An 8,231-nucleotide genomic window follows, 5' to 3' on the forward strand; every position below is an offset into this window, starting at 1 on the left:
GACGCCTTTAATCCTAGCATTTGGGAAGCAGAGGCAGGCGGAACTCTGTGAGTTCAAGGCCAGCCTGGTCTACAAGAGCTAGCTAGTTCCAGGACAGGCTCTAAAACTACAATGAAACCCTGTCTCAAAAAAAAAAAAGTACATCCAGGACTGTTACACAGAGAAACCCTGTTGGGGGGGGGGGGAGAAGGAGGAGGAGAAGAAGAAGAAGAAAACTCAACCAGAAAAAGCATGGCTCATTGGGAGAGTTCTCATGGGTAAAGATTCTGGGATGTAAAAAGGCATTATCTAAATCCCAGCACTCCAGAAGCAAAGGCAAGTGGATCTCTGAAACCCAGCCTTGTCTACAGAGCAAGTTCCAAGACAGCCAAAGCTACAGAGAAACCCTGTCTTGAAAAAACAACAAAAAGGAATTATCTATTAAGGGATAACTATTCCACCTACGTCTTTAGCATGGTTTAAATTGAGCCCATCCTAGTGATTTTCTCACATTCCTGAGAGGAGTGGGACCTTGGCTCAGTGATTGCCTAGCTGGATTAGCATGTCCTGGGTAGTTTAAAATGTAAGGTCTCCAGCAAGGCTGGAGAGTCTTTACCAGACCCTTTCTTTATTGTTGCTTGGGGTTTATTTTATTTTATTTGAGACAGAGTTTCTCTGTGTAGCCCTGGCTGTCCTGGAACTAGCTCTTGTAGACCAGGTTGGCCTTGAACTCACAGAGATCCGCCTGCCTCTGCCTCCGGAGTGCTGGAATTAGTAGAGGCGTGTGCCACCATGTCCAGCCCAGAACCTTTCTTCTTGATCATGAAAAGCAAATTTTCTTGTGGGCCTTTGTAGTCACCATGTCAGTAGGATCCCCAACCCCACACAAATAGTAAAGAATAGTTTGAATAGTAATCACAGCAGGACTTTTTGCTCTATACATTGTTGTGCATATATCTGAATTTTTGAAATAGTATATATTTGGATATACTATTTTATAATTCATGCTTAAAACTTAATTGCCATGCTGGTGAAATGGCTTAGCAGATAAAGGCTTTCGCAGTCAAGCTGAGTTCAATCCCTAAAGCCCATGCTGTAGAAGAAAAGAACCCACTTCCTACAAGTTGTCTTCTAATAGACAGAAATTCTCTCGTTCGTGCACACATACCACAATAAATAAGTAAAGTAATAAAATTGTCCCAAAGTGTACAACTAAAAGGAATAAAATATGTGTTTGAAATAAATATTTATATGGGAAACCTTTTTAAAATCCTTGAAATCTCTTCTGTGTTCTATCATAAAGTCCTGTCTACCCCCACATGTAGACAAAGGTTGAAAAAAAAAATGGGCCCTGAGAACTCGGTCCCCTCCAAGAGCAGTAAGTGATCTTAACCTCAGAGTCATCTCTCGGGTTCCTAATTGCTAAGTTTTACCTGTCTTTATCTCGTGGACTCAAAGACCCTAAAAACTGTATTAACTCTCAGTGTTCTCCACAGCAGCCAGTACAGCTTCAGCCTTGCTGCAAATTCCCCAGCAATGTTTGCTGAATGCATGGCTTCCCACTGTGAAGATTAACTTTAATTGCCAACTTGATTGAACTGAAGACCGCCTACAAGATTAATGAAGCACACCTCCGAGGGTGTCTGTAAGGGCAATTACGGAGATCAAGAGGGCTCTGACCTAATGAATGGATTAACCATTGATGGTTTCATGAATAGGTTCTTGGGAGGTAGGAAAGTGGGGACGTGTCCCTGTAGGCTGCATTTTGCCCTCGCCCTTTCCTGTCTCCTCTGCTTTGTTTCTCGGCCACTATGACAGCAGCTGTGCTTTGCCTGCTCCCTTCAGTGATGGAATTGCAAGCCCGAATAAAAAGTTCCTTCTTCCTGCCCAGCATTGGTAACAGCAAAAACTAGCACGCCCACCTTTAGTCTTTGTGTTAACCTGGTCCTATCAGTATTCAGGATTTCTTTTATCCTTGGAAGAATTGTTTCCTTTTGCTACCCAAGAATTGTTTCCTTTCTTTGCCTGCTTGCCTTCTCAAATTTTTACTATCTTCAAAGACCCAGCTGAAGCCACAGGCAGCTAGCTGCAAGATAAAGCTGGACTGTCCTGAAGCTAGGCTTGTTTTATCTGTCCTCTTTTGTAACTTTTCCTGATAGACAAGTCTCTGGGACACTGTTCTTTCATTCTTTTACTTTTTTTCCATCTCTTGTCCTCCCCACCACACACCTCCGTTTCCTTTGTGGAGATAAGATCTTGCTGTGCAGCTGTGGCTATCTTTGAACTTTCACAACCCTGCCTCTGCCTCCCAAGAGTTGTGATTATCATAAGCATGCTTCATCTTGTCCAACTTCCGGTGACATTGTTCTGTTCACCCCCTTGCCCTGCCAGGGTTCAACCCATAGTAGAATTCCATAGAAAATAAAGTTGTTGAGATCTAACTAGGCAACCCAGGCTGGCCCCAAACTCATGCTTCCTGCTTCTGTCCTCTGAATCCCAGCATTGTAAGCATGACCAAATCTAGGTAATGAGTTGAGTTTTATTATTTATCGAGGCTTGGCGCATCCTTCGTGTGATGTTACTAGTCAGGTGACAGGAGCAATGGTACCCACACAGGTCCTGTTCTATCATTAGCAGACCAGTCTCTGAGGTCACTGCCAAGGTACAAGAAATCTCCCAAACTTTTCACCGGTTGGAGTTCTGCCTCTCCATGGATTCAAATGGAAGTTCAAATGCCTTACTTGGAGAAAAATCAGAAGCACAGTTTCTCCTTATTGTGGTCACACCCTCTTCCTTCCCGGCAAGTTTCACAGATATGCGTTGCTGACCTCAGAGGACCTCACAAGAGAAGAACCCTTGCTTTGTCCACTACAGTATCCCCTGCACCTAGCCCAGGGCTGGTCTTGTAGGCAATACTCTATAACCAGTGAAAGGTTAATAATTATTAATATTTATTATTTAGTAGTTCTGGGGATTGATCATGCTAGGCAAATACTTTGGTACTAATGTGAATTCCAAACCCAAGATAAGATTTTTTTTTTTTTTAAAGAGAATGATTTCAGGTATAAGATGTTGAGGTTTGAGGTTTTGTTGTTTTTGCTCTCATTGTGAGGAGGCTAAAGAGATGGCTCAGTGGCTAAGACTGAACTAGAGGACTCAGGCTCACTTCCCAGAAACCACATGGCAGCTCACAGCTCTGTAACTCCCGTGAGTTCTTCTCGCCTTCACAGGCAAAACACATAAAAAATAAAGAAAAAGCCACCACTTCCCTAGGTTTTTGGATTCTCATTTCTGAAAGCTCCTATCATATGAAATTTGGTTAAATAATCGTTATACTTTCCCTTTTAAAATATTTTTTAAAATGTGTTACTTGAAAATTTCACACATACACACGATGTACCTTTAGCATATCTGCTTCAAAATCCCTCCTTCCAATGCCCACCAGGCCACCCAAGACGTCCCCCCAATTCCATGTCCTCTTTTTTCCTTTTACTAATCCACTGAGTCAGATTAGTGGGACCCACATGAGCATGGGTGTGGGGTCATGCCCTGTGGTGTGGGCCAACCACTAATGGTCACTCCCCCAGAGAAGAGTGGATCTCCCTTCCTCAGCAACCACCACCTAGCTCCCCTCAGCTGAGAATAATCTAGCTGTAACGGTTACCACCGATAGTTAGGGCTAGGGATGTGACTCAGTCGGGAAAGTGGATTCAGTCCTCAGCACCACATAGAAGTGGGCACATGCCTGTAATCCTAGCTCTTGGGAAATGGAGGCAGGAGGATTCAAGGTTGGTCTTGAATGAGATCCCATCTAAAAATGATTTAAATAAAAGATTGTCAACTTGACAGGACCTAAAATCACCTAAAGAATGCTCTGAAAACTTTATTGAATTAATGACTTCCAGTGCAATTATGTGGAAACCCTCACAATTATTCCCTTCAAATGAATTAATATTCTTTATACGATCAAGACTAATTGCCTAATGAGCATGTAGGGAAATTGACAAGGTAAAAGACATAATCAAGTTGATCAAAGGAAACTAGAGCGGTAAAGCTAAAACCTCTCATTTGGTGCCCAGTATTCAATCTCTGTGTTTCAGAATTAGCACAGTTGTGGGTCAATTCTGCATTAGTGAGCGTAGGTCACACTAACTGGCTTTTTTTTTTCAATTAAAAATATTACATTGTGTGTGCATATATCTGTGTGTGTGTGGTGTGCCACAACGTGTGCTCTTTTCCCCCACGTGAGTCCTGGAGACTGGGCTAAGGTACAGTGGCTTGGTGGTGGCAAGCACCTTTACACATTGAGCCGTCTCACGGCTCACCAGCTGGCTTTTGTTAAAGGTTCCTAAGAACATATCGAGTGTTGTGGGGATGTCTATAATCCCTCCCAGCCCTTGGGATGCAGAGCAACGAGAGTTCCAGGACAGCCCAGGTTACATAAGACTCTGCTCAAAACAACAACAGCAAAAATACGCGTAGGAAAGTAATATGTATATTTCAGAATTAGTATTTGTAAGTTTATTGTGACCCTTCTAGATTTTTTTTTTATCTCAAGCGGGCACATGTCATCCACGTACACATGTATATTTTAGCAAGATTGGGATATAGTATGTACAATAAATATTCTGCAATTTGTCTTTTCCACATTTATATTTATAGTGTTTGCTTCTATTTTAATTTAAGTGCATGTGTTTGTGTGTATGTCACTTTTGCAGGGTTCTATAGAAGCTGGGAGAGGGTCCCTGAAGATCCCCTAGAGCTGGAATTCTACGCAGTTGTGACCTGTGTGCTGCTACAGAACTTGGACCCTCTGGAAGAGCAGCCAGTGCTCTTAACCCCTGAACCATTTCTCCAACAGTGTGTGTGTGCACACACGCACGCGTGCATGCATGTGTGTTATTAATATGAATATTTTATATATAAATATAAAATGTATATTTTAAGGGGCATATGGCAAGTGTAGAATGGTATCTCAATACATGCATACATTATACTACTCAAGGAAAGCCAATATCTCCTCAGATTTTTATTGTTTCCTTTTTTTCTTTCTTTTAAACTTCATACTTTTATGAAGGGGAAAGAGCCAAGGTGCACGTGGGAAGGTCAGAGGACAACCACCTGTATGTGTGTTCTAGAGAACAAGCTAAGACTGCCAGACTTTGCAACAAGCGCCTTCCCAGTGTGAGCCATCTCAGCAGCTGCTGTCATTTAGTAATGTTGAGACCATTAGAACCTTTCTCTACCTTTTGTAAAATACACTACATAGCTCCGTGCGCCCACTGCACTGTGAACTTCCTCACCAGAACTTCTCATTCCCCTGAAACTGTAGCTTAGGACCTACTGATCAATGCTGATGAGCGCCCTTCTACTTCTGTGAGATCAACTCCAAAGCTCCCGTGAGGGAGAGATGTCCTTTGGCTTTCTTATGCCGGACTGATTTCACTGATGGTCTCCAACCATGCTGCAGCAAATAACAGGAAAGCATTCCTCTTGGCTGAGTTGTATTTCATTGTATAGGTGATGTGTTTTCTTTATTCATTCATCAGTTGATTGACACTTAGGCGGCTTCAGTTTCTTGGCTATTGTGTATCACACTTCAGAAAACATATATGCTGGTGTTTCTTCAGCCTGCTGATTGCATTGTGACTGGAGGTATAGCCTGGAGTAGAATTACTAGACAGATGGCCGTTCTGTTTCTAGGTCTTTGTTGTGTGTTGGTGTGGTTTGCTTTTCAGACAAGGTTTCCAGGAGTCCAGCCTAGCCTTGAACTGAAGGATGATGGAGGACCTTTTGCTCCTGATCCTCCTATTTGTACCTCCCAAGCATTGGGGCACTAGGTGGGTGACTCCACTTGTCTCCTTCAGTTTCATACAGTTTTCCAGAATAATGATACTAATTTGCATTATTATCAGAAGACTACGAGAGAGGCTGTGGAGTTGGCTTAGCAGTTGAGAAAGCACTTATTGTTCTCTGTTATTGCAGAGGATGTGGGTTTGGTTCCCAGCACCCACGCATTGGCTCACGACCATGCAGCCATCCATAACTCCAGTTCCGGGTAATCTGACATTGTCCTGACCTCCAGGGATACATGTAGTGCACATACATGGATGCTGGCAAAGCATCTCTAAACACACACATACACTCTCACACACACACACACACAAATCAGTAAATCTACAAAAAAAAGTATCAGAGTTCCCTTCAGCAGAATTTATCTATTCACTTCTTTTTGGTGCTGATGCTGAGGATCGAACCCAGGGCCTCGTGTGTTTGAATTAGTCATGCTCTATTGCTGAGCTACAACCCTAATCCTATTCTTCTGTTCTTCTCTCCCACCTCTCTCCAGGGCCATTCATTTCATTTCACATTTTGCTCTCAAATAGCGCAGGGCGGAGGGGGGGGGGGCACACCAGTTACAGCATTAAACAAGTCGGTGGCCCTTCAGTGAAGGCAGCATGACACAGGTGTCCAGTTGCCTGTGGAGAGAGGATCCTCCACTGTGATCCTAAGTGGCAGGGGCCATTGCCACTCCCCGAGGAGAATGAGGCTTCCACAGCCCTGGGTCTGGTACACAGGACCATCACGGAGGACCTGGGAAGTCTCTGTCCTTGGGTGCGCACCTAGGATCTGGCGTAGAGCCTCCATAAGGACAAAACAAGGGCTCCCTCCTGGGGTTCCCCTGATTCCAGGGAATTGTCCAGAATCCTACAGTCTCCGGTGCGCGTGAAAACATCCTCTTCTTTGTGCCCCTTGGACAGAGACTCGCGGAAACAGCTCGAGATGCCCTGCGGATCTTTTCCCCTTGGAGGTGACTTCACGTTCAGTTCCCGCAGACTACGCCTGGTTTCCCAAAGACTCCGAGATCTAATCAAAGGGCCTGGGGCCTTCCTGCTTCCTGTTTTCCTTCCCTTCATCCCTGCGGGCTGTTACTCAAAGTCCAACTTCGAATACTGCGTTTTTAGTTCTGAGGGACACTGACTGTGGAAATGGACGCAGCAGAATCTAGAGTGTGGCCCTGCACTCCGCTGGCATTCTGGACGAATTTCTCTTTTGAGACAGTCTCACTGTGTAACCCGGGCTAGCCTTGGAATCCTACAGCTCCTGCTTTAGCTTCCGAACTGCTAGGGTTAGGATTACAGGCATGAGCCACCATACACACCTGTCTCTTTAAAATTATTTTTATTTCATTTCATGTGTAGTTGCGTTTTGCCTTGCGCATATGTCCATCTGAAGGTGCCGGATCCCCTAAAACAAGTTACAGGCAGTTATGAGCTGCCATGTGGGGGCTGGGAATTGAAACTGGGTCCTCTGAAAGAGCAGCCAGTGCTCTTAACTGCTGAGCTATGCCCCCGCATTCTTTATGTGCATGAGTGTTTTGCCTGTATGTAAGTCTGTATTCCATAAGTGTGTGGTACCCCAAGATGTCAGTTCTCCAGGAACTGGAATTATACCAATGGTTATGAACCACCACGTGGTACAGGAAATTGAACTGAGTCCTTTGGAAGAGCAGCCAGTGCTCTTAACTGATGAGCCAGCTCTCATCAGTCTTTCTTTTTCTTCATAGAGTTATTAAGGTGGATATGGTGGTACGTGACTTTAATCCCAGCATTTGGGAGACAGAGCCAGGAGGAGCTGTATGGGTTCAAGGTCAGTTTGGTCTAGTGAGTTCCAGGACAACAAGAATGAGACTCTGAAAAAAAAAAGCCCACAGACAAAAACTTATTTATTCATTCATATGTGTGTGTGTGTGTGCATAATGTGTATACAAGTGCCAAGCGAGGCTAGAATTACAGGCAGTTGTGAGTTGCCCTATGTGGGTTCTAAGAACCGAACGCAAGAACTCCCATCCTGGGCTGGAGAGATGGCTCAGAGGTTAAGAGAACTGACTGCTGTTCCGGAGGTCCTGAGTTCAATTCCCAGCAACCACATGATGGCTCACACCCATCTATAATGAGATCTGGTGCCCAGAACACTATATACATAATAAATAAATTAAAAAAAAAAGAGCTCCCATCCTCTGCAAAAGCCGAAAGTGTTCTTAACCCTAGGTTAAGATGACTACGGTCAGCTCTTGAGCCCCTGTTTTTCTGATGTTTAGTCATAGATACTTAACCAGAGTGAGATGATGTCTCCTCGTGGTCTGCCTGCCTGCCTTCCATCTTTCCTTCCTTCATTTTCAAGATAAATTTCTCACTGTGTATCCCTGACTGGCCTGGAACTCACAATGATTCTACTGCCTCTGCCGCCTC

This window comes from Alexandromys fortis, unplaced genomic scaffold (genome assembly GCF_014885135.2).
Source record: "Alexandromys fortis isolate MF-2015 unplaced genomic scaffold, M_Fortis_MF-2015_v1.1 scaffold_73, whole genome shotgun sequence".
Lineage (NCBI taxonomy): Eukaryota > Metazoa > Chordata > Mammalia > Rodentia > Cricetidae > Alexandromys > Alexandromys fortis.